Here is a 27,961-nt window from a genome sequence, read left to right as displayed (position 1 = left end):
GCATTTGCCATGTGTTTGCCAATTGAGATACAGACCTGGACCAACATTTCCCGACTCTGTCCCCTCCCTGGATTCACTCACTTTCTTCAGTTGCTGCAAGTCAACAATTGGCTTCTCATTGGTCCATTTAAAGAAGGATTTGCGCCATTTTTGCAGACAGCAAAGAGCGTGAATGGCTTTTGCTGAACCAGCATGGAAACAGACCCTTCGGTCCAACCCGTCCATGCCGACCAGATATCCCATCCCAATCTAGTCCCACCTGCCAGCATTTGGCCCATATCCCTCCACACCCTTCCTATTCATGTACCCATCCAAATGCCTCTTAAATGTTACAATTGTACCAGCCTCCACCACTTCCTCTGTCAGCTCATTCCATACACGTACCACTTTCTGTGTGAAAAAGTTTCCCAGTAGGTCTCTTTTATATCTTTCCCCTCTCACCCTAAACCTATACCCTTGACTTCTGGACCCCCCACCCCAGGGAAAAGACTTTGTCTATCTATCCTATCCATGCCCCTTTTGTGAACCTCAGCTTCCGACGCTCCAGGGAAAATAGCCCCAACCTGTTTAGCCTCTCCCTATACCTCAAATCCTCCAACCCTGGCAACATCCTTGTGAATCTTTTCTGAACTCTTTCAAGTTTCACAAAATCTTTCCAATAGGAAGGAGACCAGAATTACACACAATATTGCAACAGTGGCCGAACCAATGTCCTGTACAACAGCCACATGACCTCCCAACTTCTGTACTCAATCCTCTGACCAATAAAGGAAAGCATACCAAACACCACCTTTACAGTTCTATCTATCTGCGACGCCAGTTTCAAGGAGATATGAACCTGCACTCTGAGGTGTCTTCGTTCAGCAACACTCCCTAAGACCTTACCATTAAGTGTATAAGTCCTGCTAAGATTTGCTTTCCCAAAATGCAGCACCTCACATTTATCTGAATTAAACTCCATCTGCCACTTCTCAGCCCATTGGCCAATCTGGTCAAGATCCTGTTGTAATCTGAGGTAACCCTCTTCACTGTCCACTGCACCTCTAATTTTGGTATCATCTGCAAACTTACTAACTGTACCTCTTATACTCGCATCCAAATCATTAATGTAAATGACAAAATGTAGAGGGCCCAGCACCGATCCTTCTGGCACTCCACTGGTCACAGGCCTCCAGTCTGAAAAACAACCCTCCATCACCACCCTCTGTCTTCTACCTTTCAGCCAGTTCTGTATCCAAATGGCTAGTTCTCCCTGTATTCCATGAGATCTAATCTTGCTAATCAGTCTCCCATGGGGAACCTTGTCGAACGCCTTACTGAAGTCCATATGGATCACATCTACCGCTCTGCCCTCCTCAATCCTCTTTACTTCCTCAAAAACTCAAAATTTGAGATATGATTTCCCACACAAAAAGCCATGTTGAATATCCCTAATCAGTCCTTGCCTTTCCAAACACATGTACATCCTGTCCCTCAGGACTCCCTCCAACAATGTGCCCGCCACCGATGTCAGGCTCACTGGTCTATAGTTCCCTGGCTTGTCCTTACCACCCTTCTTAAACAGTGGCACCACATTAGCCAACCTCCAGTCTTCCGGCATGCGCAGTGTTCTCTCCTAGCAGATTTAAAGTGTCCAAATGCCACAATTTCTTCCCCCGTCACTCGACATAACCGCGCATGCTCCTTTCTGTGTTTGATGTTCATCTTCCCTATAACCCTCATGATTTTATAAATCTCAAATGAGGTCACCCCTCAACCTCCTGTGCTCCAGTGAAGAGTGTCTCAGCCTCTCCTTACAACTCAAACCCTCCAGTCCTGGCAACATCCTGGGAAATCTTTACTGAACCCTTTCTAATAGAATTCTTCCTATTACAAGGCCACCAGAAGCGTTCTCAGTACTCTACAAGTGGCTTCACCAACATCCTGTACAACTTCAACATTATGTCCCAGCTCCTTTATTCAATGGTGTGAACAATTAAGGTAAGTGTGTTGAATGCCTTCTGAAGCTTCCTTCCAGCCAGTGATGCAACTTTCAAAGAAGTATATATCTGAACCCCCGCCGCCCCCCACCATATCCCTCTATACAAGCCCTGCCCTTCCTTATTTTGGCAAAATGCAACCCCTCACCTTTTATCTATGCACATGTTCTCTCTCAGACATACACACATACACGCCCCCCCCCAACACACACACCCTTTCACAGGCTTCTCCTCCATCACACTCACTTTACCAAGCATGTGCACACATACTCTCTTACACGCACTCTCATGCTGCACACATACATATAACAATGTGGTGCATTTGCAGAATTATATTTGCAGATATATTCAATTTTGCACAAAACGCACAATATGCAGGTAGTCAATCCATGTAATATTTTATAAATTCCTAGTTTGGAAATAGAACCAGTCCGATTTAAGATTGGGATACTCTCACACCTTTCATGCATTGTCTGGACTGAGATGTCACCTGTTTTTTAAAAAGACCTTAAGTGATCTTGAGAATATGACTTAATAGTAGTACTGCGATGTACACATTAATGAACTAAAACCTGCAACCCATTCTAAAAGATGAAAGATTTAACAACAATCTACGTTTGTCAATATATCATCAGTTGCATGACATTGATCTTTTGCTCTTAACTCTGTGTCTTATGATCCTGCTCCACAGTTACCCGATGAAGGAGCAGCACTCCGAAAAAAACCTGTTGGACTATAACCTGGTGTTGTGATTTTTAAACCGTGTCCAACCTAGTCCAACAGCAGCACCTCCACCTCGTTTCTAGTGAACACAGCCCATACTTCCCAGTGCTGCCAGTAAACTGCCGATGAAACGATGCACTCCTGAAAAATTTATAGTATCTAACGAAACCAGCTACTCATTCACTGCTCCATCTAATACACAACATTGGAAACTTAGTGCAGAAGGCTGCAAGAAATGAGCAGCTTGAAAACAAAAACCGCTTGGAGCTTTCAATGAGAGCCTGAGCCCAGCAGTACGTTCTGGTTACCTTTTATTTTGTGTCCCAACATGGTTACAGCTTCAGATCCGCCCCCCCCCCCCCCCAGCAAAAAGGGCAGAGAAAGAGTAGCTGTTTTTTAGACAACTCCACAGCAGGGGAGAGGAGCAAAGGGCGGGGCAATGCCAACAGCAGGCCCCCACACTACGCCTGCATTGCCTTGCACAGTTTACAAAAATGACTTCCCCTTCAGAGACTCCCCACAGTGTGGGAGCAGGCCAACTGGCCCAAAGGCTACACACCGATCCTCCGAAAGGTAACCCACCCACACAATTCCCCTATTGCTCAACATTTACCCTTGACTAATGCACCTAACCTGCACATCCCTGGGCACTATCTGAACCTGGACAAAGTTAAAAATCTCACAACACCAGGCTAAGTCCGACAGTTTATTTGGAAACACGAGCTTCGGAGCACTGCTTCTTCATCAGGTGATTGTGGACAATAAGATCATATGGCACAGAATTTATAGGAAAACATTACAGTGCCCTGCCACTGAACTGAAATATTGAACAAACCTGGATTGTTAAGTCTTTCATATTTTAGAATAGGTTGCAGCAATCATTAATTAGATTACTTACAGTGTGGAAACAGGCCCTTCGGTCCAACAAGTCCACATCGCCCCGAAGAAGCGCAACCCACACATACCCCCTACACTTACCCTTTACCTAACACTACGGGCAATTTAGCATGGCCAATTCACCTGACCTGCACATCTTTGGACTGTGGGAGGAAAGCAGAGCACCCGGAGGAAACCCACGCAGACACGGGGAGAACGTGCAAACTCCACACAGTCAGTCGCCTGAGGCAGGAATTGAACCCAGGTCTCTGGAGCTGTGAGGCAGCAGTGCTAACCACTGTGCCACCGTGCCGCCCACTAAACAAAAACAAACATTGCATAGGGCTTTCTGATAGGAAGGAAACCAGAATTGCATGCAATATTCCAACTGTACAGCTGTAACATGACCTCCCAACTCCTGTACTCAATACTCTGACCAATAAAGGAAAGCATACCAAATGCCATCTGCACTATCCTATTGACCTGCGACTCCACTTTCATAGAGCTGTGAACCTGCACTCCAAGGTCTTTTTGTTCAGCAACACTCCCTCGGACCTTACCATTAAGTGTACAAGTCCTTCTAAGATTTGCTTTCCCAAAATGCAGCACCTCACATTTACCTAAATTAGATTCCACTTGCCACTTCTCAGCCCATTGGCCCATCTGATCAAGATCCCATTGTAATCTGAGGTAACCTCCTTCGTTGTCCACTACACCTCCAATTTTGGTGTCATCAGCAAACTTACTATACCACTTATGCTCGCATCCAAAAGGTAGTGGGCCCATTATCTATTTTCAAAGTGGAATTTACAATATATTACATGTATTGACTGCCTGCAGATTGTGCAGTCTTTGAGCAAAGTAGAATGTATTTGCAAACATCATGCTACAAAGACAAACTCCCACCATGGATGATCTATCATGTGTGCATGAGATAGAGAAAAAGTCCATGTCCGTGCTGTATATCTCTGTCTATTTGATAACAGATGCTTTATTCCTGTTGGTGTAAATGTTGTTGTAATTCATAGCTGGGTACTAATAGATGTAAGGGTGACAGAATTCCTCAAGTAGGGCACTGTAAGATTCCTGAGAGACCCCTATTCCTGGTTTACTTCCTCATGAACAAACATTAAGCACGTGCGCCTATTTATGATTTTTTGTTTCATTTTTTCTTGTTTTATTCCCTGCTATGACTGCACCTTGTATCAGGATGGTTGACGGGCTGGGAGATTGTGGGTTGGGTCTTGATTGAATATTTTATCGTTCCAGAAGTTATAAAAGGCGGGGTCAAAGCTTTCACAGTAATCCAGCAGAGCTGAGAACAGACCGACATCTTAGTCTGTGGGAACAGGAGGATCAACACGGGACAGAGAAATCAGGGCCTGAAATCTGAGCTGACACCAGACCATCCTGTGATCCAGTGCTTTGATTAGCAGCATCCTTCTACATCAGTCAATGCCAGTTGTCAGACAGGTGCAGCAAGGCAAGTGGTATATTAGCAAGCTGAACTGAGATTAGAAGTAGGGATGTCTTCCTGTAGTTAGGGGGTCATTGAATATATTCAAGGCTGAGTTCATCTGATTTTTGAACAATAAAGTGTGGATTTCTTTTATTTTGAATGGTTTATGTGTTGGATGCAGGTACAGTATCCACGTTGAAGGTGGAAGGCAAGAAAATGGTTTTAAGACCACGACAGAACAGTTACGTTAGACAGCACAGAAACGGACCCTTCAGTCCAACTATTCCATGCTGCCTACGTTCTCAAACTAAACTGGTGCCACTTGCCAGTGTTTGGCCCATATCCCTCCGCACCGTGCCTCTTCATATACTTATCCAAATGTCTTTTCAACGTTGCATCTGAATGTGCATCCACCACTTCCTCTTTACATTCACTCCACACGTGAAACACACTGTTTATAAACAAACTTTTCCTGATTCTGTCCACTCCGTGAATTCATTCCCTTTCCTTTCGGTTGCTGCAAGTCGGAAATTGAAGCCCAGAATGAAAAACATGGAAAAGGAGTTGTGAAGAGAGTACCATACACTCAGATGGTTGACAGAATAAGGAGGTTACAGTCTGGAGCAAACTCAATCTTCATTCAGAGAGAGCAGCAGCAGCTTCCGAAGCTCATGTTCCAACGTCTGCATTCAGACAATAGGAAGGCTCTGATTGGCAGGAGGACCAGTCACCTTCCGGTCCTCCAGGGCTCCTGACTGGCCTCTTTCACGACCCTGTCTCCCAATGATGCAACTTTCAAAGAACTATGTACCTGATTTGGAGATGCCGCTGTTGGACTGGGGTGTGCGAAGTTAAATTTCACACAATACGAGGTGATACTCTAACAGGCTCATTTGTAAGCACTAGCATTTGGAGCACTGCTCTTTCATCAGGTGGTTGTGTCTTATGATCCTGTTCCACAAACACCCAATGGAGAAGCTCGTGCTTCCAAATAAGCCAGTTGGACGATAACCTGGTGTTGAGTTTTAACTTTATCCACCCCAGTCCAACACCAGCACCTCCACATCATGTCTAGTGAACCAAGCACACACTTCTCAGTGCTGCCAGGAAACTACAATGCTGATGACATTGCACTCCTGAAAATTTTACAATTTCTAACAATGCTGGCTACTCATTCACTGCTGCAACCGATACACAACATTGGAAACATAGGACAGGAGACTGTCAGAAATGAGCACAGCAGGTCAGGCAGCATCTGAGGAGCAGGAACATCAACGTTTCTGGCAAAAACCTGAGGAAGGGCTTTTGCCCGAAATGTCAATTTCCCTGGTCCTCGCACGCTGCCTGACCTGCAGTGCTTTGCCAGCACCACTCTAATCTTGACTCTGATCTCCAGCATCAGCAGTTCTCACTTTCACATGTAAAATGAGCAGTTTTAAAACAAAAACCTGTTGCAGTTTAAAGCTCTCAGTGAGCGTCTGAGCTCAGTGTGAAGTTCAGGTAATCTTTATTGTGACCCAACTTTGTTACAGCTTCAGAATCTCCCAGCAGAAAGGCGTAGAAAAAGTAGCAATTTTTTAAAAATAGCTCAAGGTCAAAGTGCAACCCCTCACTTTCTTCATTATTGGTCACAACTGAGTCGTCCCTTTGTAACTGCATCCTTGGTACAGCCTTAACCTGGAGGAAGTATTGCCTCACTCAGCAATTTGAACCTGTATTCCAATCAAGTTGGATGAGCAGCGTAGAGTCCACCAGACTGTTGTGGGGCTGGAGTCACATGTAGGCCAGACCGGGTAAAGGATGCAGCTGGGACGACTGCTCTAATAACTGCTCAAGTCTTCCCTAAAAAAGAACTGAGTGAATCAGATGGGGGTTTTCTTCCACCCCCACCCCACCGACAATGGTTTCACCGTTAGATTCTGAACTCCAGATTTCTGACCAAATTCGAATTCCACCATCTGTGTGGACCCGTTGGTGCCTCAACAGGTTGGAGGATTCACGGAATGTCCTTCTGCACTCGGGGCAGCTGAAGGGTCTCTCCCCCGTGTGGACCCACCGGTGCCTCAGCAGGGCAGAGGCCTGGGTAAAGGCCTTCCTGCACTCAGGGCAGCTGATTCCCTGCTGTGACTACACTGTGCCTGGATTGTTGACTGGCTGGGAGATTGTGGATTGAGGCTTGATTGACTAAATGTTTGTCCCAGAAGGTGTAGAAGGGGGGGTTCAGAGCTTCAACAGACATCCAGCAGAGCTGAGAACAGACAGACATCCACATGCCTTTTAAATGTTGTAATTGTGCCAGCCTCCACCACTTCCTCTGGCAGTTCGTTCCATACATGCACCACCCTCTGAAGTGGTTGCCCCTCCAATCTCTTAAATCATTCCACTCTCACCTCAAACATATGCCTTCTAGTTTTGGACTGCCATACCCTGGGGAAAAGACCTTAGGGTTTCCCCTCTATCCATGGCCCTTACAAAGGTCTATAAGTTTATCCCTCAGTCTCTGATGCTCCATGGAAAATGCCCCTGGCCTATTCTTTTCTGACCCCTTTCAAAGTTTCATAACATCTTTCCTACAGCAGGGAGACCAGAACTAACTGCAGTATTCCAAAAGTGGCTTAACCAACATCCTGGACAGCCACAACATGACCTCCCAACTCATCTACTCAATGCTCTGACCAACAAAGGCTAGCCTGTCTACCTGAGAACTATGGAACCTGCACTCCAAGGACTCTTTGTTCTGCAACACTCCTCTTAACTGTGTCAGTCCTGCCTGGATTGCTTGACCAAAATGCAACAACTCACATTTCTCCAAATTAAATTCCATCTACCACTCTTTGGCCCATCCGATCAATTCTAATTTATAGCGAACTCACTTTTCTCTCTCATTCCCTAGAAGCTGAAAATCTCCATCCCACACACACTCCCTTCATTCTCACTTTGCTGACCCTAATCCCTGCTGTACCTCATCCTGAAGGGTCTGGTTCATGCTGATTAACAGGCGCACACTCGGGGGGGGGGGGGGGGAGGAGTAGGAGGGGGGGGTCTAATTGAAACATACATAATCTTCAAAGCCTGGACAGAGTGGACATTGCAAAGATGTTTCCATTGGTAGGACAGACTCGGGCCAGAGGGCACAGCCTTAGAGTAAAGGGAAGACCTTTTAGAACGGAGAAACTTCTTCAGCCAGAGAGCGGTGAATCTGTGGAATCTATTTCCACAGAAGGCTGTGCAGGCCAGGTCACTGAGGATATTTAAAACTGAGACAGATAGGTTCTTGAGTATCAAGGGGATCAAAGGTTACGGGGAGAATGGGGCAGGTGGGACTAGTTTAGTTTGTGAACACAGTCAGCATGGTCTAGTTGGATTGAAGGGTCTGTTTGTGCTCTCTGGCTCTGTAACTGTTCTAAACTGGTCTTGAAACCATTTTCATGCCTTCCTCTTGTTCAAAAATCCAATTAAGATCATGGCTAATCTATTCACCATCTGAGATCCTCCTCCCTGCATTGTCCCAACTACCCTTAATTCCCCTACCATTGCAAAAACCCATCCAATTGTGTCTTGAATATACTTAATGAAGCTGCCTCTACTGCTTCCTGGGGCAGAGAATTCCATAGATACACTACACTCCATGAAAAGCAGTTCCTCCTCATCTCTGTCCTAAATTTACTCCTCCTAATCTTGAGCCTGGTTTCATTCACCAGCAGAAATGACTCAATAAGTAGAGTTTCATCCTCACAGTGCAATGAATTCCCACTTTGCACCAAAACCTCGGATTTACTCACTCACTCAGTTGCTGTCTCACAAATGCAAGATTTCATTGTACCTTCTACTCCCATTAAGGGCAAAACATCTTTGAAAAGTCCTCAGAAACACTTCTGCTCTCACCGAAGATGATTAGAGTCATACAGCACAGAAACAGACCCTTTGTCCATCCACATTAAGGGCAAAGCATCTTTGAAAGCTGCTCTGAAACTCCAGCCTTCACAATCACACTTCTGCTCTCACTGAAGATGATGAGAGTTATATAGAACCGAATCAGACCCTTTGTCCATCCACACATCATTCCTGATGAAGTGCTCGGGACCAAAATGTCGACTCTCCTGGTCCTCAGATGCTGCCTGACTTACCACCTTTTTCAGCACCACACTTTGACTCTCATCTCCAACATCTGCAGTTCTCACTTTCTCCACATCCCACAGTATCACCATTTAAACAATACATCTCCTTGCTGCTTTTTGTTTCATAGCAAAGACTATAACTTCACATTGAGATACTGCATTTGCCACGTGTTTGTAAATTGTGGTCTTCTCGACTTCGGGGAGACTGAGCATAAACTTGGGGAACGGATTGGCGAGCATCACAGCTGGGTCCGCAGAGGCTGACCAGACCTCCCAGTCACCATCGATTTTAATTCCCCTTCCCGACAAGAACATCTTAGCCTTCCTCTATTGCCACAACGAACCAAACCGCAAATTAGGGAACAACACCCCATCTTCCGCCCGGGCAGACTACAGCCTGCAGGACCCAACATCGAGTTCTCCAATTTCAAATAACTTCCCTTTCCATCACCCGACTCCCTTCTCAGCCCCATGCCCCTCACTACCACTCCTTCCTGCCACCAACCTGATTTCTTCCACCCAATGATTAATCTGACCGATTCTTCACCTCGATCACTTTTCCATAGTCCGTCCCCTCCCTGGGTTCAATCCCTTTCCTTTCAGTTGCTGTAAGTCAACAATTGAACTCCGGAAAGACATAGAAATGGCAAAGGGGGCGAGAAAAGAGAGTGCTGTACACACAGATCTCAGACAGAGAAAAGAATTTGTAGTCTGGGTGAAGCTCAATGTTGATTCAGAAAGAGGAACAGGAGTAGCAGCTTCAGAAATTCATGGTCCAACTTCCGCATTCAGACAATGGGTTGGCTCTGATTGGCAGGAGGACCAGTTTTGTTTTGGCCCTCCACGGTTCCCTATTGGACCATCAAAGGAAGGTCGCGCGCCATTTTTTGCGGAAAGCGATGAGCATGCCCAGTGTTCAGCTTATACCGGTGGGCATGTGCACTGCGTTACTGACACCGGGAAACATGCGCAGTATGCTCACTAGGGATGCTGGTGTTCCTGTCAGATTTTAAGAGTCCAAATGCCAATATGACAAAAAAGGGGTCGAGCTACAATTTGTTTTTCCCTGTGATTCGACATTGTATTGTTTTTGCATTCTGTCTGGCTGCTCAACTTTTGTATGTCTTTTCCCCACGTTGCGCGAGTCCAGAAGTGGAGGGCATGGGTTTAGGGTGAGAGGGGTAAGATTTCTGAGGGGCAACCTTTTTGCACACAACGCTGGTGCGTGTCAGCCAGAGGAAGTGGTGGAGGCCAGTACAATGATAATATTTAAAATGCATCTGGATGGGGATATGAATAGGACAGATTCAGAGGGATAAGGGGCCAAATGCTGGCAAATGGGTCACTAGATTAATTTAGGATATCTGGTCGGCATAGACCGAAGGGTATGTTTCTGTGCTCTGTGACGCTATTTCTAGATAGTTGGAACCAACTTCACAAGACTAGGACTAGGCCATTCACCCCTTACATTCAAGATCAGAGTGGTGTCGGAAATCACAGCAGGTCAGGCAGCATCCAAGGAGCAGGAAAATCGATGTTTCAGGCAAAAGCCTCGAATGCTGCTTGACCGGCTGTGCTTTTCCAGCACCACTCTAATCTTGACTCTAATCTCCTGCATCTGCAGTGCTCATTTTCGCCCATTCACCCCTTCCAGCCTGTCCTGAGCGGTGGCCTGACTGCGTTTATTTCAGTGAAAGAATCAGATAGATTTCAGCAGCTCTTTTAAAAAACTTGAAAACGCTTTCTGGCTTTAACGATGTTTCTGAAGATATCATTTTAGGTTTAGGGTGTAGGTTTGATATCCAGACGTTTCATCACCTGGCTAGGTAACATCTTCAGTGGCGACGCCAAGTGAAGCGAAGCTGTTGTCTCCTGCTTTCTATTTATATCTTTCTCCTGGATGGGGTTCCTGGGGTTTGTGGTGATGTCATTTCCTGTTCGTTTTCTGAGAGGCTGATAGATGGTATCTCGGTCTATGTGTTTGTTTATGGCGTTGAGGTTGGAGTGCCAGGCCTCTAGGAATTCTCTGGCAAGTCTTTGCTTAGCCTGCCCCAGGATAGATGTGTTGTCCCAGTCGAAATGGTGTTTTTTTTCATCCATGTGTAGGGCTACGAGGCCTGGCACTCCAAGCACAACACCATAAACAAATACATAGATCTAGATGCCATCTATCAACCCCTCAGAAAACGAACAGGAAATGACATCACCACAAACCCCAGGAACCCCATCCAGGAGAAAGATATAAATAGAAAGCAGGAGACACAGCTTCGCTTCACTGGGAGGTCGCCACTGAAGATGTTACCTAGCCAGGTGATGAAACGTCTGGATATCAAACCTACAGCCCAGCGAGCAAACCTACACCCTAAACCTCAACCTGAGCTACAAACCTTGCAAAAATCATTTTAAGTATTCTCAATTTTGAAGATCAGCCATTTCTCACCCCTCCCAACTCCCAGGTAGAGTCATTACTATCCATTATCTCTCTCTCTCTCTCTCTCTCTCTCTCTCTCTCTCTCTCTCTCTCTCTGTCCTTTGAAGGGCTTGATACAGCGGTCAAAGATGGTTCGAGGCTTGAGAAAGGACGGGTGTGGTGGGGGCTGGGGAGAATAGAGACCTAAAGGATGGGGGACAGAGAGAGAGAGAAAATGGCGGTCAGAGGGTGGGGGTAGAGAGAGAGAATGAGTGGGGTTGATAGAGAGATTGAGTGGGGGAGAGAGAGTGGGCATGGCGGAGAGGTGGGGAAGGGCAGGGTGTTACTAGGCACACAGAAACACAAGATGGCTACTGAGCCATCAGTTGGCCAACTTGACACACAAGATGGCCGCTGGATCACAATATGGAGAGAAACAGCAGAGCAGATACAGACACTGCCTGGGGCCACCAGAATGCCAGCACAATCGACTCACAACCCAGGTGATTAGTTTAAGGCGGGTGGGGGAGAGAATACACATGAGTAATGAACACTGCCCGCCGAAGTGTCTGCGTCCAGCCAACACCTCTTATAGAAGTGTCAGCGGAGCAGGTAAGGGCTGTTTGGCAGGGGCTGCTTGAAGGCTCGGTGACGTTTGTTTAACGGTTTAAATTTGAAAGTTTTTTTTTAAAAAGCGCGAAGCGGATCTGGAAGTTGGTGTAGCGTAAGCTTACCTGGGTAGGTTTCTTTCCCTATAAAAGCACGCAGTGGAGGAACCCGAGGCACTACAGAGGTGCCTAACCTAATAATAAGAACCGTTGTGGTAAGTAGGTAAGTGCTGCATTTTGCTTGTTCTATTCTTGGACCCAGTTTGTTTTTAAAAGGTTACTTTTAGAGGGATGGCAGTGAAGGCAGTGCAATGTTCCTCTTGCAACATGTTTGAGGTGAGGGATGCCATGGTCGTGCAGGAAGTGCACCCATCTCCAGCTCCTCCTAGACCATGTTAGGGAACTGGAGCTGGAGTTGGATGAACTTAGGATCATTCGGGAGGCAGATGGGGTCATAGATCGGAGCTTTAGGGAAGTAGTAACTCCAAAGATGGCAGATAGATGGGTGACAGTGAGGGGGACTGGTAAGAAGCAGCCAGTGCAGGGACCCCTGCGGCCGTTCCCCTCAAGAACAAGTATACCATTTTGGATACTTGTGGGGGGGGGGGGGGACTTACCAGGGGTAAGCAATGGGGTTCAGGCCTCTGGCACGGAGCCTGTCACCGTTGCTCAGAAGGGAAGGGTGGAGAAGAGCAGAGCAATCGTTCGGGGCACAGATAGGCGGTTCTGTGGGGGCGAGAGAGACTCACGTTTGGTATGTTGCCTCCCAGGTGCAAGGGTACGTGACGTCTCTGATCGTGTTTTCCTGATCCTTAAGGGGGAAGGGGAGCAGCCTGAAGTCGTGGTCCACATTGGCACAAACGACATAGGTAGGAAGAGGGTTGAGGATGTTAGGCAGGCTTTCAGGGAGCTAGGTTGGAAGCTCAGAGTTAGAACAAACAGAGTTGTTGTTTCTGGTTTGTTACCCGTGCCACGTGATAGAGAGTCGAGGAATAAGGAGAGAGAACAGTTAAATGCGTGGCTACAGGGATGGTGCAGGAGGGAGGGATTCCGGTATCTGGATAACTGGGGTTCTTTCTGGGGAAGGTGGGACCTCTATAAACAGGATGGTCTACACCTGGACCTGAGGGGCACCAGTATCCTTGGGGGAAAGGTTTGCTAGTGCTCTTCGGGGGGATTTAAACTAATTCTACAGGGGAATGGGAACCTAGACTGTAGCTTTAGGGTGCAGGACCTGGAGTGTAGGGAGGTTAGGAACATGGCATCAATCTCAAAGGAGGGTGCCTGTAAACAGGAAAATGGCTTGAAGTGTGTATACTTCAATGCAAGAAGTATATGAAAAAAGGTAGGTGAACTTGCAGCATGGATTGGTACCTGGGATTTCGATGTTGTGGCTATTACGGAGACATGGGTAGAACAGGGACAGGATTGGCTGTTGCAGGTTCCAGGGTTTAAATGTTTTAGTAGGGTCAGAGGTGGGGGTAAAAGAGGGGGAGGTGTGGCATTGCTTGTCAAATATAGTATTACAGCAGTGGAAACAACGATGGATGAAGACTCGCCATCTGAGGTAGTTTGGACTGAGGTTAGGAATAGGAAAGGTGAGGTCACCCTGTTAGGAGTTTTCTACAGGCCTCCTAATAGTCCTAGATACGTAGAAGAAAGGATTGATTCAGGAGAAGAGTGAAAGTAATAGGGTGGTTGTTATGGGGGACTTTAACTTTCCAGATATTGACTGGGAAAGCTATAGCTCGAGTTCGTTAGATGGGTCGGTGTTTGTCCAATGTGTGCAGGAGGGTTTCCTGACACAATATGTAGACAGGCCAACAAGAGGTGAGGCCATACTGGATTTGGTTCTGGGTAACGAACCAGGCCAGGTGTTAGAATTGGAGGTAGGTGAGCACTTTGGGGACAGTGACCACAATTCGGTGACTTTTACTCTAGTGATGGAGAGGGATAAGTGTGCACTGCAGGGCAAGAGTTATGGCTGAGGACAGGGAAATTATGATATGGTGAGGCACGACTTAGGATGCGTGGCTTGGAAAAGTAGGCTTCAAGGGAAGGGCGCAATTGATATGTGGAGCTTGTTCAAGGAGCAACTATTGAGTGTTCTTGATAAGTATGTACCTGTCAGGCAGGGAGGAAAGGGTCGTGTGAGGGAACCGTGGTTTAATAAGGAATTGGAATCCCTTGTTAAAGGGGAGAGGGCGGCCTATGTAAAGATGAGGTGTGAAGGTTCAATTGGGGCGATTGATAGTTATAAGGTAGCCAGGAAGGATCTGAAGAGAGAGCTAAAAGCAGCAAGGAGAGGACATGAAAAGTCCTTAGTTGGTAGGATGTGGGAAAACCCAAAGGCTTTCTATAGGGTATGTCAGGAATAAAAGAATGACTAGGGTAGGAATAGGTCCAGTCAAGGATAGTAGTGGGAAGTTGCGTGTGGAGGCTGAAGAGATTGGGGAAGACACTGAATGAATACTTTTCGTCAGTATTCACTCAGGAATAGGACATTATTGCCGATGTGAATACTGAGTCACAATTAATTAGAATGAATGGCTTTGAGGTATGTAGGGAAGAGGTGTTGGAAATCCTGGAAAGGGTGAAAATAGATAAGTCCCCTGGGCCTGATGGCATTTATCCTAGGATTCTCTGGGAAGCAAGGGACGAGATTGCAGAGCCATTGGCCTTGATTTTTATGTCCTCAGTGTCTACGGGAATAGTGCCAGAAGACTGGAGGATAGCAAATGTGGTTCCCTTGTTCAAAAAGGGGAGTAGGGATAACCCTAGTAACTATAGGCCGGCGAGTCTCACTTCTGTTGTGGGCAAAAGTCTTAGAGAGGATTGTAAGGGATAGGATTTATGAACATCTGGATAGGAATAATGTGATCAAGGATAGTCAGCATGGTTTTGTGAAGGGTAGGTCGTGCCTCACAAACCTTATTGAATTCTTTGAGAAGGTGAATAAGGAGGTGGACGAGGCGAAAGCGGTAGATGTGGTGTATATGGATTTTAGTAAGGCGTTTGATAAGGTTCCCCATGCTAGGCTACTGCAAAAAATACGGAGGTATGGCATTGAGGGTGAGTTGGAGGTTTGGATTAGGAATTGGCTGGCTGGAAGAAGACAGAGGGTAGTAGTTGATGGAAAAGGTTCATCTTGGAGTGCAGTTACTAGCGGTGTTCCGCAAGGATCTGTTTTGGGACCATTGTTGTTTTTCATTTTTATAAATGACCTGGAGGAGGGGCTAGAAGGTTGGGTGAGCAAGTTTGCGGATGATACGAAAGTCGGTGGAGTTGTTGACAGTGAGGAAGGATGTGGCAGGTTACAGCGGGATATCGATAAGCTGCAGAGCTGGGAAGAAAAGTGGCAAATGGAGTTCAATGTAGGTAAGTGTGAAGTGATTCACTTTGGTAAGAGTAACAAGAAGATGGGGTACTGGGCTAATGGTTGGATACTTGGTAGTGTGGATGAGCAGAGGGATCTTGGTGTCCATGTACACAGATCTCTGAAAGTTGCCATCCAGGTAAATAGTGCTGTGAAGAAGGCATATGGCGTACTGGCTTTTATTGGTCGAGGAATTGAGTTCCGGAGTCCTGAGGTCATGTTGCAGATGTATAAGACTCTGGTGCGGCCGCATCTGGAGTATTGTGTGCAGTTTTGGTCGCCATACTATAGGAAGGATGTGGAGGCACTGGAACGGGTGCAAAGGAGGTTTACCAGGATGTTGCCTGGTATGGTAGGAAGTTCGTATGAGGAAAGGCTGAGGCACTTGGGGCTGTTTTCATTGGAGAAAAGAAGGTTTAGGGGTGACTTGATAGAGGTGTACAAGATGATTCGGCGTTAAGATAGGGTTGACCATGAGAACCTTTTTCCACGTATGGAGTCAGCTATTACGAGGGAGCATAGCTTTAGATTAAGGGGTGGTAGGTATAGGACAGATGTTAGGGGTAGACTCTTTACTCAGCGAGTCGTGAGTTCATGGAATGCCCTGCCAGTACTCTCCCCCTTTATGGGCATTTAAATGGGCATTGGATAGGCATATGGAGGATAGTGGGCTAGTGTAGGTTAGGTGGGCTTGGATCGGCGCAACATCGAGGGCCAAAGGGCCTGTACTGCGCTGTATTTTTCTATGTTCAATGTCTTTGGGATGGATCCAAAACTTACTTCATTCATGATTGAAAATACTTTGACCTCTGGAACTGTCTGCCAGAGAGTGTGTTGGAGTCAGATTCAATTATGGATCATTAAACTGAAAAGGAAAGCAAGGTACTGTAGTGGATGTCAGAATATGAGTTTCCTGATTGGGGCTGTTCACTTGCTCCTGTTACCATTTCAGGTTGCTAACTTTTCGTTAGCATCCTGCACATGTTGGGAATTTTTCTCCTTTCTAGTATCTCAGTGACAAATCTAGTTTATGAATTGTTCCAATGATATCTCATGAGCGGGTTTATGATATTCACAGTGTTGTGGGTCACAGTGTGTCCAAGTGAGGAAAAACAAACTGTTCATCTTAAATATTTGATTTTAAACAATGGAAATAAAATTAATGTTTGGAAAACACAACATAAGAACTAGGAGCAAGAGTCGGCCTTCCGGCCCGCTCCACCACTCAATAAGATCATGACTAATCTTTTCGTGGACTATGCTGCACTTACCTGCGTTTTCACCGTTTCCTGAATTCTTTTATTTTTCAAAAACGTATCTACTGCTTCTAGTGATTGCTGAAGTAATGTCAAATACTTCCCTGGGCAAGGAATTCCATAGATTAACAACCCTCTGGGTGAAGAAGTTTCTTCTCAGTTCAGTTTTAAACCTGCTTCTTCTAATCTTGAGACCATGTGCTCTTATCCTAGTCTCACCTACCAATGCAACATCCTACTTCTATTTCTTTCATAATTTAATATATTTCTGTAAGATCCCCTCCAAACAAACTTGCTGGACTATAACCTGGTGTCATGTGACTTATGACTAAAAAATTTGTTATTACGCATCCTCATAGCAGTGGGATTTCAGGGCTCGAAGATAGGGATACTACCACTGCGCCTGAAAAAAAACCTCTGCAGCAAATAGGTCCTTTTCTATTGAATGAATGGGGAGAGGTTTCTTCTCAACATGGGATACAAATATTATACCCTCAGAGCCCTTTACACTAAATTGAGCCCTCTTCAGTTGAATGAATGGATGTGGAGGTGCCACAGTTGAATTGGTTGATAACGTTAAAAATCACATCTTCTCCCTGAATATGTGGCACTACCGCTATAGCTGCAGAGCCCGTTGCAGTAAATTGGGTTAGCTGCTGTTGAATGAATGAACGGGAATGAAAAGGGCGGATACACTGACGTGATTGTGAAATTCCCAACCAATCCCAAAGCTTGTGGTCGGTACCGACTAATCGGAGAGAGATATTGCAGACGGTGGGACCAACACGACACGGAATGCCAGCTGCCATTGGTCAGGTGGAGTAAGGTGCGCTCTGATTGGAGGAGGCGCGGATGACGCGCGTCACAGAAGGAGGAGACGGAAAGAAGAAGAAAAACAAAGATGGCGGCGCGAGGCTGCGGTTTTCTCATCGACTCAGCGGGCGGTTTCTGACGGAGGGAGGGGGGCAGACAGGAATCGTTTACCTCAGAAAATACCTTTAAAATACTTTTCAAATTAAAGCCGGAACTTTTCAAACAAAAGTTGTCAAGAAAAGGAGACAGTCCCTGGTGGGGTTTATTGTTTATTTGTGTATAATTCCCGGGGCCCGGGAAGGGGGAGGTGACGGTTACCGGGTGAACGAGAAAACAAATTTAAAATGTCGGCGGTGGAGGAGAGAGAGCCGGCGCCCGCGGCTTCTTCGGCGGCGGCCGGAGCCCAGGAGCTCAACAACCCCCCGGAGCTGGAGGAAGGTCCGAGCTCCAAGAAGCAGGGGGTCCGGCTGGAGGCTGGATTTGCTCAAGGCTTGTATCTATTAACTTATTTAAATGGTACCTACTGTATGGGGCTATGGTTTACATTAAAACCGGAGGGTCATGTCAGAGTGTTTGTTTATATTGAGCAGTTGTAGTTGGTAAAATACACTCCCTGGAGGAGCACCTTCTATGATGCTGCATTTCTTGCCTTCTGCCCTTCCCCCATTTGTTATCTCCCATTTGATTTTACATTTTATTTGGTCAAATTTAATTTCATATTAATGAGACTTGGTATTCACTGTGTTATTAATTTGTTTGTTGGAGTATTGTAAGAAAAAAATAATGATGTCATGTCATTTCTGATGTCAGAGTTTGACATTGAATGTGCAGATGTGAATACCAATAAGTTGTGAAAATAAATCAAGAACTTGTGGTTCGAACAAAAAAAACAGTTCACTGATATTTATGGCATTGTCTCATTTGAGGAGGATGACCAACAAATCGTTTCATGTAGTCACCCAATTTAATTAAAATTTTCTTTAACTTAATTAAAGAAAATAACTCTAGCAGGCTAAGATTTGTACAATTTGTTTATAAGATTTATAAGTCCATTGCTCTCGATGTGGTCTCTGCCATATTGGGGAGACTGGACGCCAACTTGCAGAACATTTCAGGGAACAGTTCTGAGACGCCAAAACTAAACGACCCCACCACCTTGTGGCTGAACACTTTAACTCCCCCCTCCCAATCCGTCAAGGACATGCAAGTCCTCGGCTGCCTCTCCCTCCAAGCTCTAGCTCCCTGCCGCTTGTAGGAAGAACATTTCATCTTCTGCTTTGGGACCCACTAACTACATAGGATCAATGTAGATTTCACCAGTTTCTTTATTTCCCATCCCCCCACCCCCACACCACACACCTTGTCCCAGATCCAGAGTTGAAAAATGTGGCGCTGTAAAATGCCTAGAGGCCATGCCTTTAGGAATTCCCTGGCCGTTCTCTGGCATGGCACTCATCCACAGATTCTATCAACAAACACATTGACCTGGACCCAATATACCGGCCAATGCAGCGGACAGTTGGAACTGACAACCGGAAGCGGCAGAGACAAACCACTATAAATGCTGGAGGAAACATCACAGAAGCGCTTCACAAGAGGCTCCCAAGCACTAAGGATGTCACCTAGACAGGGGATGAAACGTCTGCAACAAAAATTCCCAGCTCGGCGAACAGAACCACAACGAGCACCCGAGCTACAAACCTTCTCACGAATTTTGAATTGAGCATAGGAGTTGGGACATCCTGTTGCAACTGTCACACATGCCACATAACACAAGGCGTGGCCCGTCTCTGACTTACCGTCCTTTGAATATCAGGGGGAAGACACCCCTTTAATTGTAACATTCAGGAAAGATGCCTTACTTCAACAAAAATGTGCTGTGCTCACAGATGTTTGGACAGAGGAAGGGAGTTGCAGTGGGGTGAAGCTCAATCTTCATTCAGAGAAAGAGAGGAGCAGCAGTAGCTTCAGAAGCTCAAGGTCCAACTTGCGCATTCAGACAATAGGGGGACTCTTCTGGGTAAAATCTGGGAGTGAAGCAATGTCTCCTCCTTTCCATTCCTTATCCTGGGAGGGAGAGAGAAGGGGGGAAGCACTGTTCACTTGCAGCAACGGGAGGCAGAGAGTATGAATCCAAGCAGGGAGCAAACTCTGCAAAAGTCAGTTTCAGTCGGCTTCTTCTGGAATATTGTGTGCAATTCTGGTCTCCCTTCTATAGGAAGGATGTTGTGATACTTGAAAGGATTCAGAAAAGATTCACAAGGCTGTTGCCAGATTAGGAGGGTTTGAACCACAAGGAGAGGCTGAATAGGATGGGGCTGTTTTCCCTAGAGCATCTCAGGCTGAGTGTGTGTTTTTTAAAGAGGTTTATAAAAACTTGAAGGGTGTGGATAGGGTGAATAGACAAGGTCTTTTCCCTGGGATAGGGGGAGTGCAGAACTAGAGGGCATAGGTTTAGGGCGAGAGGGGAAAAATTTAAAAGGGACCTTGCAGTCAACCATTTTTTGCAGAGGGTGATGCGTGTATGGAATGAGCTGCCAGAGGAAGTGGTGGAGGCATCTGGATGGATATATGAAAAGGAAGGGTTTAGAGGGATATGGACCAAGTGATGGCAAATGGAACTAGACTAATTTTGGATATCCGATTGGCATGGACAAGTTAGATTGAAGGATCTGTTTCTGTGCTTTATGTCTCTGACTGTATGACTGGTGAAAAGCGTTGGCATTCGTCGAAACATTTATGTGACAGAAAATTATAAGAGGGTAAAGATTAGCCTCACGTCATTGATCCATGAATCCTGGTGTAGTATGGATGTATTTCCAGTAATAGAGTCAGTATGGCATGGAAGGAGTCCAAAATGATGGCTTCTTTTACAAAAAGTCACACTTAAAACTTACATTTCCAGAAGACTCAGATTTAAGACAACCGTGCGTTAATATAAGACAGATAAGTCTGGGGTATATGTTACATATTTGATGGAATGTTTATAGCTCTCAAAGCCTGATTTGCAGTTGTTGCTGGGCTCGTAATATTGTACAGCAGAATATTGTGTATCTTCAGTAGGAACGTCAATACCGCATGATAGATGTCCATTCAGCAACTTGAGTGGACTCTTCAAGGAGTATGCAATCCACCACATTACCCTGCTGTATACATTTACATAAAGATCAGCACAAAGATCTTGGGTATTAAGAGAGGAAAGAATGTTCCACAGAAACTAGAATTGTGTGTTTTGATTTTCTATTGTGGACTGACAGCGATGACCTTTGCAACCTCTTTCCACAGGAATATTACAAGAGAAGAATTTGGAGGCAGAAATCTCAGACCAAACATCACATCGAAGTATGACAGTCGCTTGATTCACCAGGACTTGGATATTGATGGCCTTGAAAACAAAGGGGAGAAGGTCTGTCTGCTTTGTTAGGTTTTAAACGTCAGTGTGACTGGAAACTCAGAGTCTCACATACCCACACACCAGAGTAGTGACTGGAACATGCTTTACAGACTGAATGCGAGTCCTCCAATTACCAGTTCACCAGTAACACCACACCGATGCTGTAAGTGTGAGCGAGTTTCAACTGATTGTTGAACCTGGAGAAATACGAGGACACCTGCACCATGGAGAAATCATGAAAATGCAGGGAGTGTAGGAACGGTTTCCCTTCCCCGCCTGCCCGAAATTCATCAGCATTTATATACCGGGCAGCGGCCAATCACCTGCATTCAGCACAGGAAAGGCTTCACTCAGTCGCATCACCTCCTGGTCCACATTGTGGAGAAACTGCTCATCTGCCCTGTATGGTGAAGCAGATGAAGGACATTTTTTTTATCCTGGATGGAGCATACTGCAGGTATACCTGAAATAGATACATTTGTCTCTGTCCCATTGAATCTCCAGCACAGGGCCAGGCACAATTGGTCTCGGTGTTTATTCTCCACATGAGCCTCCATCCACCCCTCTTCATTGCTCCCCCATCTCCCCTCCATCAGCATAAGGGTATCCCCCACTTTTCGAAAGTTCACTTTACACTACTTCACTTTTACAAAAGACCTACATTAATATCTGTTCTCACAAATCGAAAGAAATCTGAAGAGGATTGTCGCTTTTACAAAGAAAGGCATAATATAAATTAATTCATGCTAATTGCTTCTTCGCTTTAGGCCCATTTCAGCTTATGAAAGGAACACTCTACTTTCAAATAGTGGGGGAAAGCTGTATCAATACAGCACAGTCACAGGCTCTTCTCACTTGGTTTAGGCACACACACCCCCTCAAGCCTGTGCTAATACTTAATCCTTACTTAGACCTGCTATTTATTGCCCATGTGTGGTTTCTGTTCCTCTGTTCACCTCCCCTTCATGTGTCTATCAAGATACACCTTAAACATTGTTAAGATGCCTGCTTCCACTACCTCCACTGGCGGTGCGTTCCAGAAACCCACCACCTCTCTGTGTAAATTCCCCACCCCCACCCCACCACTTCTCCCCCAAACAGTCCCCCTTTCACCTTGAACCTGTGCCCTCTTTTAGTTGACTTTTCCACCCTGGAGGGAAAAAACGCCTCTGACTATCACAGAATCCCTCCAGCGTGGAAACAGACCATTCAGCCCAACAAGTCAACACCGGCCCTCCAAAGATTAACACATAGAGACCCATTCCCTTACCCCTATTATCTACATTTACTCCTGACTAATGCACCAAACTTACACATCCCTGAACATTGGGGCAATTTACATACAGACAATCCAACTTAACCTGCCTCTCCCTGGACACTATGGGTAATTTAGCTTCGCTAATCCACCCTAACCTATACAAGTTTGGATTGTAGGAGGAAGCCGGAGCACCCGGAGGAAGCCCACACAGACACGGGAGGTGGGGTGCAGGGACAATGTGCCAACTCCACACAGATAGTTGCCTGAGACTAAAATCGAATGCAGGGCTCTGGCACTGTGAGGCGTCAGTGCGAACCACTGAGCTACCCTGCCACCCCTGTCCAGCCAATCTGTGTGTCTCATCATTTTGTCGAGGTCTCCTCTCAGCCTCTGTTTTTCCAAAGAAAACAATCCAGGTTTATGCCTCCTCTGCTCGTAATGAGAGCCCTCGAGACTAGGCAATGTCCTGGTGAACCTTGTCTGTACCCTCTGCCAGATCACCCACAACCTTCCTGTAGCATAGTGACCAGAACTGCACACAATATTCCGAATGTGGTCAGAATAAAGAGCTGTAACGTAACTCTTACATTCAAGGAACCGTGCTGTGTGCCTTCTTGACCACCATGCCCACCTGCTTTACCACTTCCACGGATCTATATGCCCAGATCCCTCTGTATGCCAGTGCTCCTATGTGTTCTGCCATTTTTCATACAATTCTTATATTTCCTTCATCACTATCGAGGTTCACTTTAACTGTCTTTCTCTCTTCATCTCTTTTTCCCCCCTCCTCACCCCTCCACACATCAGCATATCATAAGACCATAGGAGCAGAAATTAGGCCATTCAGCCCATTGAGTCTGCTTCGCCATTCAATCATGGCTGATACGTTTCTCAACCCCAATCTCCACGTAACCCTTAATCCCCTTGATACTCAAGAACCTATCTATCTCAGTCTTAAATATACTCAGTAACTTGGCCTCCGCAGCCTTCTGTGGCGGTGAATTCCATAGATTCACCACACTCTGGTTTAAGAAGTTTCTCTCCCCTCTGTTCTAAATGGTCTTCCCTTGACACGAAAGCTGAGCACTCAGGTTCTAGTCTGTCCGACCAATGGAAACATCTTCCCAACATCCACGCCGTTTATTATTCTGTAGGTTTCAATTAGATCCCCTCTCATCCTTCTGAACTCCATGAAGTATAAACCTAGAGTCCTCTAATGTTCTTCATATGTTAAATTTTTCATTCCTGGACCATTCTTGTGAACCTCCTCTGAACATGTTCCAGGGCCAGTACATCCTTCTTGAGATATGGGGCCCAAATCTACATACAGTACTCCAATTATGGCCTGACCGGAGTCTCAGAAGTACATCCCTGCTTTTATATTCAAGTCTGATCAAAATAAATGCCTGCATTGCATTTGCCTTCCTAACTACTGACTCAACCTGTAAGTTTGCCTTGAGAGAATCCTGGAGTAGAACTCCATAGTCTGTCCCCATAATCTTTCTGTTCCTGAGTAGCAGCAGAGATTTACAGATACCTCGATTGTTTTCAGGGATACCAAGGGATCTTGGGAATTGCCAGTATCTCGGGAGGAGGCAGAGAGGAATGTGGTGTGGTCCTGTAAACTCCAGAAGTTTCCAAACTCCCTGAGTCAGCAGTAACTCTTTCTGGACCAAGAAACAAAAGGGCCACTGAGAAACTGCTACATCAGAAGACCTCAAAAGCAGAAATGAGGCCATTCAGCTCATTGAGTCTGCTCCACCATTCAATCATTCTTACCTATCAAGGGTTACGGGGAGAATTGGGTTGAGAAACATATCAGCCATGATTGAATACTGGAGCAGACTCAATGGGCTGAATGGCCTAATTTCTGGTAGTTAGTCATCCCTGGGTAGAAGGACGCAAAACAACAAGTTGTTTCCTGGGACCGATGAGCTAAGTGTTTAATAACCTCATGACAAAAGGACAATTAAGTTTGTCTGTGGAAGGAAGGCACTGACGTAAAGGGGTTTTTTTGCAGGAAAGGCTGTATCAAACAAGCCACTAACCCTCGAGGATAAGAAGGTAAGCTACAGACCGGAGATCTCCAGAAGTGTGGGGAGATGGTGTTAGAATCTAAAGAAGCATCACACCACAGATTTGAAAGCGAGGAATCTCCACCAGAATGCAACTCCAGAAAGATGCAGCAGCAGTACTTGGAAGAAGAATGCTGCACTGAATCCCTGGATACTTCCAGAGACAAACTGTTGGTGGAAACTCAGTTAAATTCTGCCATCAATTGGGTGATAGCCAAGTTGTGAGTGAGGTTGAACTTGGTTACTTGAGTTTTATTTTTGGTTGCTGCATACAATCAAGTGTAAATCATTGTTTCAGCAGTTAATTGTGTGCAGTTTCTGAGTTAAGAACCAAATTAAGGCGATTCACCCACAACCACAGTGAGAGGCTGGGATTCATGTTGACTCCATTGCATTCAGCAGTACATCACGTCAATACTCTTATAAAGCGAAGGCTGACAGCACCACCTTTCTCAAACAGAGAGTGTCGCCCAATAATCTATAAAATTAGCATGAAAAGTGGTGTAACCTGCTCTAGTGAGAAGAATAAATCCCCAACACTTTAAAATCAACAATCAGCAATTTATTTATCCAACTCTCATGGTGAACAAATGAACAAAACTATTAACAAACTGGATACAGGCCAGGAGCAGATGGGTGGCACTAGTTTAGTTAGGGATCATGGACTGGTTGGTCTGAAGTGTCTGTTTCCAGGCAGCATGACTCCATCGCACGGAATGAATGGGGATCCATCCCAAAGATGATAAAGGTTTCAAGCACCACCTTAGGCAAATGTGTGGACACCCCTCCAGATAACTGAGGGCAGTGGGACACTGAGGGTCAGTAGATCAGTCAGCCAGCCAGTTCTCTCCAGGAGACTTCTCTCTTAAGAAAGGAAGTGGTTTCCTGCCGCATCAGCCAGATTATCCAGTTTGGATTAGGTCCTATATTTCCAACAAAATAGGTAGACAGGGCAGTGTCTATAACAAATATGTTATTAAACTTGGAAGCGTGCTGAAGACATATACAAGGATGTTGCCAGGACTCAAGGCTCTGTGTAAAAGGGAGAGGTTGGACAAGCTAAGATATTTTTATTTAGAGCATTAGAGACTGACAGGGGCCCTTAGAGAAGTGAAGTGATCGTGAGAGGCATGGAGAGGGTGAATGCACTCAGACGTTTACCCCGGGGTTGGGGAAGTGAGAGCTAGAGGGCATCAGTTTAAGGTTAGAGGAAAAAGAATAAAAGGGAATGTGAGGGGCAACTTTTTTTTTTTATGCAGACGGTGGTACACATATGGAATGAAATGCCAGCAGAAGTGGTTGAGGTGGGTACATTAACAATATTTATAAGGCATTTGGACAAATAAGTGGATAGGAAAGGTATGGAAGGAAATGGGCCAAGTGCAAGGAAATGGGCTTAGTGTTGATGGACAGTTTGGTTGGCATGGACCATGTTGGGCCGAAAGGCCTGTCTCCTGCTGTGGGACTCTTATGATTCATGTCTCTTTGTCGGTCCGACAGTTTTGAGTTTCCAAATGAACATCTTACTAAATCAGGCCGAATAAACTCCAATCTCATTCATCAACTCTGATGCGGAGGTGCTGGTATTGAATTGGGGTGGACAAGGTCAGAAGTCACATGGCATCAGATGAAGTGATGAAGGAGCAGCACTCATAAAAGAGCAATGCTCTTAAAGTTTGTGATTTCAAATAAACTTATTGCACTGTAACATGGTGTTGTGTGACTTCCGACTTCTTCAACTCTGGGTTTGTCTCAAACTTGACGGGATACTTTGTCCAACTCGGCATGTTTTATCAGTATCGCTTGGAGGAATTCTCTTTTTTAAAGATTAGATTCCCAACAGTATGGAAACAGGTCCTTTAGCCCATCAAGTCCACACTGGCCCTCCGCAGAGTAACCCAGCCAGACCCATTCCCCTATTCCTATTCCTCTACATTTACCCCTGACTAATGCACCACACCTACACATCCCAGAACACTATGGGACAATTTAGATGGGTCAATCCATCCTAACCTGTACACCTTTAGACCAGGGGAAGGAAACCGGAGCACTCAGAAGTAACCCATAGAGATGTGGGGGGGACATCGTGAAAGATACACACAGACTGTCATCCCGAGGGTGGAATTGAACCCAGGTCAGCATCGTGAGGCAGTGGTACTAACCACTGAGTCACCATACCACCCCTGAGCCACGTAGGTGGGCTTGGGGGGGTGGGGGCGGGGAGGGGATGGTGAGTCCAGCACAAAACAAAAAAAGCCCACTGCACCCACTGTCATAATGGGCAAGAGGTTCAGCCTTGGGGTGACCCACTGCAGCGTCACTGGTGGAATCTGATTGTTGGGTGCACTGGTGCCCCCGCTGGTGCCTCTGCAAGTTGCAGGACAATGTGAACCTCTGCCCGCAGTCGGGGCAGGCAAACGGTCTCTCCCCGGTGTGGACCCATTGATGGGTCAGCAGTTTGGAGGAGCGGGTGAACCCCTTTCCACACTCGGGGCAGCTGAATGGCCTTTCCCTGGTGTGGACCCGCCGGTGGGACAACAGGTCAGAGGAATTGCTGAAGGCCTTACCACACTCAGAGCAGGCGAAAGGCCTCTCCCCCGTGTGGATTCTCCGGTGTCTCAGTCGGTCGGAGGAATTGCTGAAGGCCGACCCGCACTCTGGGCAGCTGAAGGGCCTCTCCGCCGTGTGGACCCGCTGATGGGCCAGCAGGTTGGAGGATTTACTGAAGGCCTTCCCGCACTCTGGGCAGCTGAAGGGCCTCTCCCCCGTGTGGACCTGCTGATGGGCCAGCAGGTTGGAGGAATTGCTGAAGGCCTTCCTGCACTCTGGGCAGCTGAAGGGCCTCTCCCCTGTGTGGACCCGCCGGTGCCTCAGCAGGTTGGAGGAGTCGCTGAAGGCCTTCCCGCACTCTGGGCAGCTGAATGGCCTCTCCCCCGTGTGGACTCGCCGGTTCTTCAGCAGGTCGGAGGAATTGCCAAAGGCTTTCCCGCACTCGTGGCAACTGAAAAGCCTCTCTCCTGCATGGATTCGCTGGTGGGTCTGGAGGTTGTCCACACAAGTGAACCCTTTCCCGCACACGGAGCAGTAAAACGTCCTCTCACCAGTCTGTATATGCTGGTGGGCCAGCAGGACACAGGAGCAAGTAAAGCCCTTCACCCGCTTGGGGCAGGAGAACGGCCTCTTCCCAGTGTATTGCACTGATGAGCCGCCAGGACAGATGGGACATGGAAGCCCTTCCCGCAGTTGCCACACTTCCATGGTTTCTCAACGGGGAGTGTTGCCTCAGGTTTCTCCATGGCCGAAGCTTCAGCTGCACACACACACACACACGTGTACAACCCCGCCGTGAATTCTTCTTTCCAGGCAGTAGAGTTATTTCAGGCTCCACACTCAGTGCGCTGCAACAGTAGCGTCTTTCAACCAGTCCCCCCGTACTCAAACAGGAAGCAAAAAGAAAGCTTTGCTCCTTCTCACAGAATCATAGTTGAAAATTGTTGCGGTCCTGGTGGATTGAGTGACTGTCAGACATTGACGTGAAAGTGAGGAATGGAGACGCTGGAGAGTCAGATTCAAAAAATGCGTTGCTGGAAAAGCGCAGCATGGCAAGCAGCATCAG

At 46.4% G+C, this 27,961-nt stretch overlaps 1 pseudogene; it reads right to left on the bottom strand.

The window, feature by feature from the left end:
• LOC148144236 (uncharacterized) overlaps positions 1-27,534 on the bottom strand; it is a 71,053-nt pseudogene extending 43,519 nt beyond the window's left edge.
• Between the last annotated feature and the right edge of the window lie 427 nt (positions 27,535-27,961).

The sequence above is a fragment of the Chiloscyllium plagiosum genome, unplaced genomic scaffold, assembly GCF_037043375.1.
Source record: "Chiloscyllium plagiosum isolate Xiang-an unplaced genomic scaffold, Cpla_swu_hap1 HiC_scaffold_27, whole genome shotgun sequence".
NCBI classification, from domain to species: domain Eukaryota; kingdom Metazoa; phylum Chordata; class Chondrichthyes; order Orectolobiformes; family Hemiscylliidae; genus Chiloscyllium; species Chiloscyllium plagiosum.
Note: the sequence above shows the minus strand (reverse complement) of the source record. Positions and strands in the feature narration are given on the sequence as shown.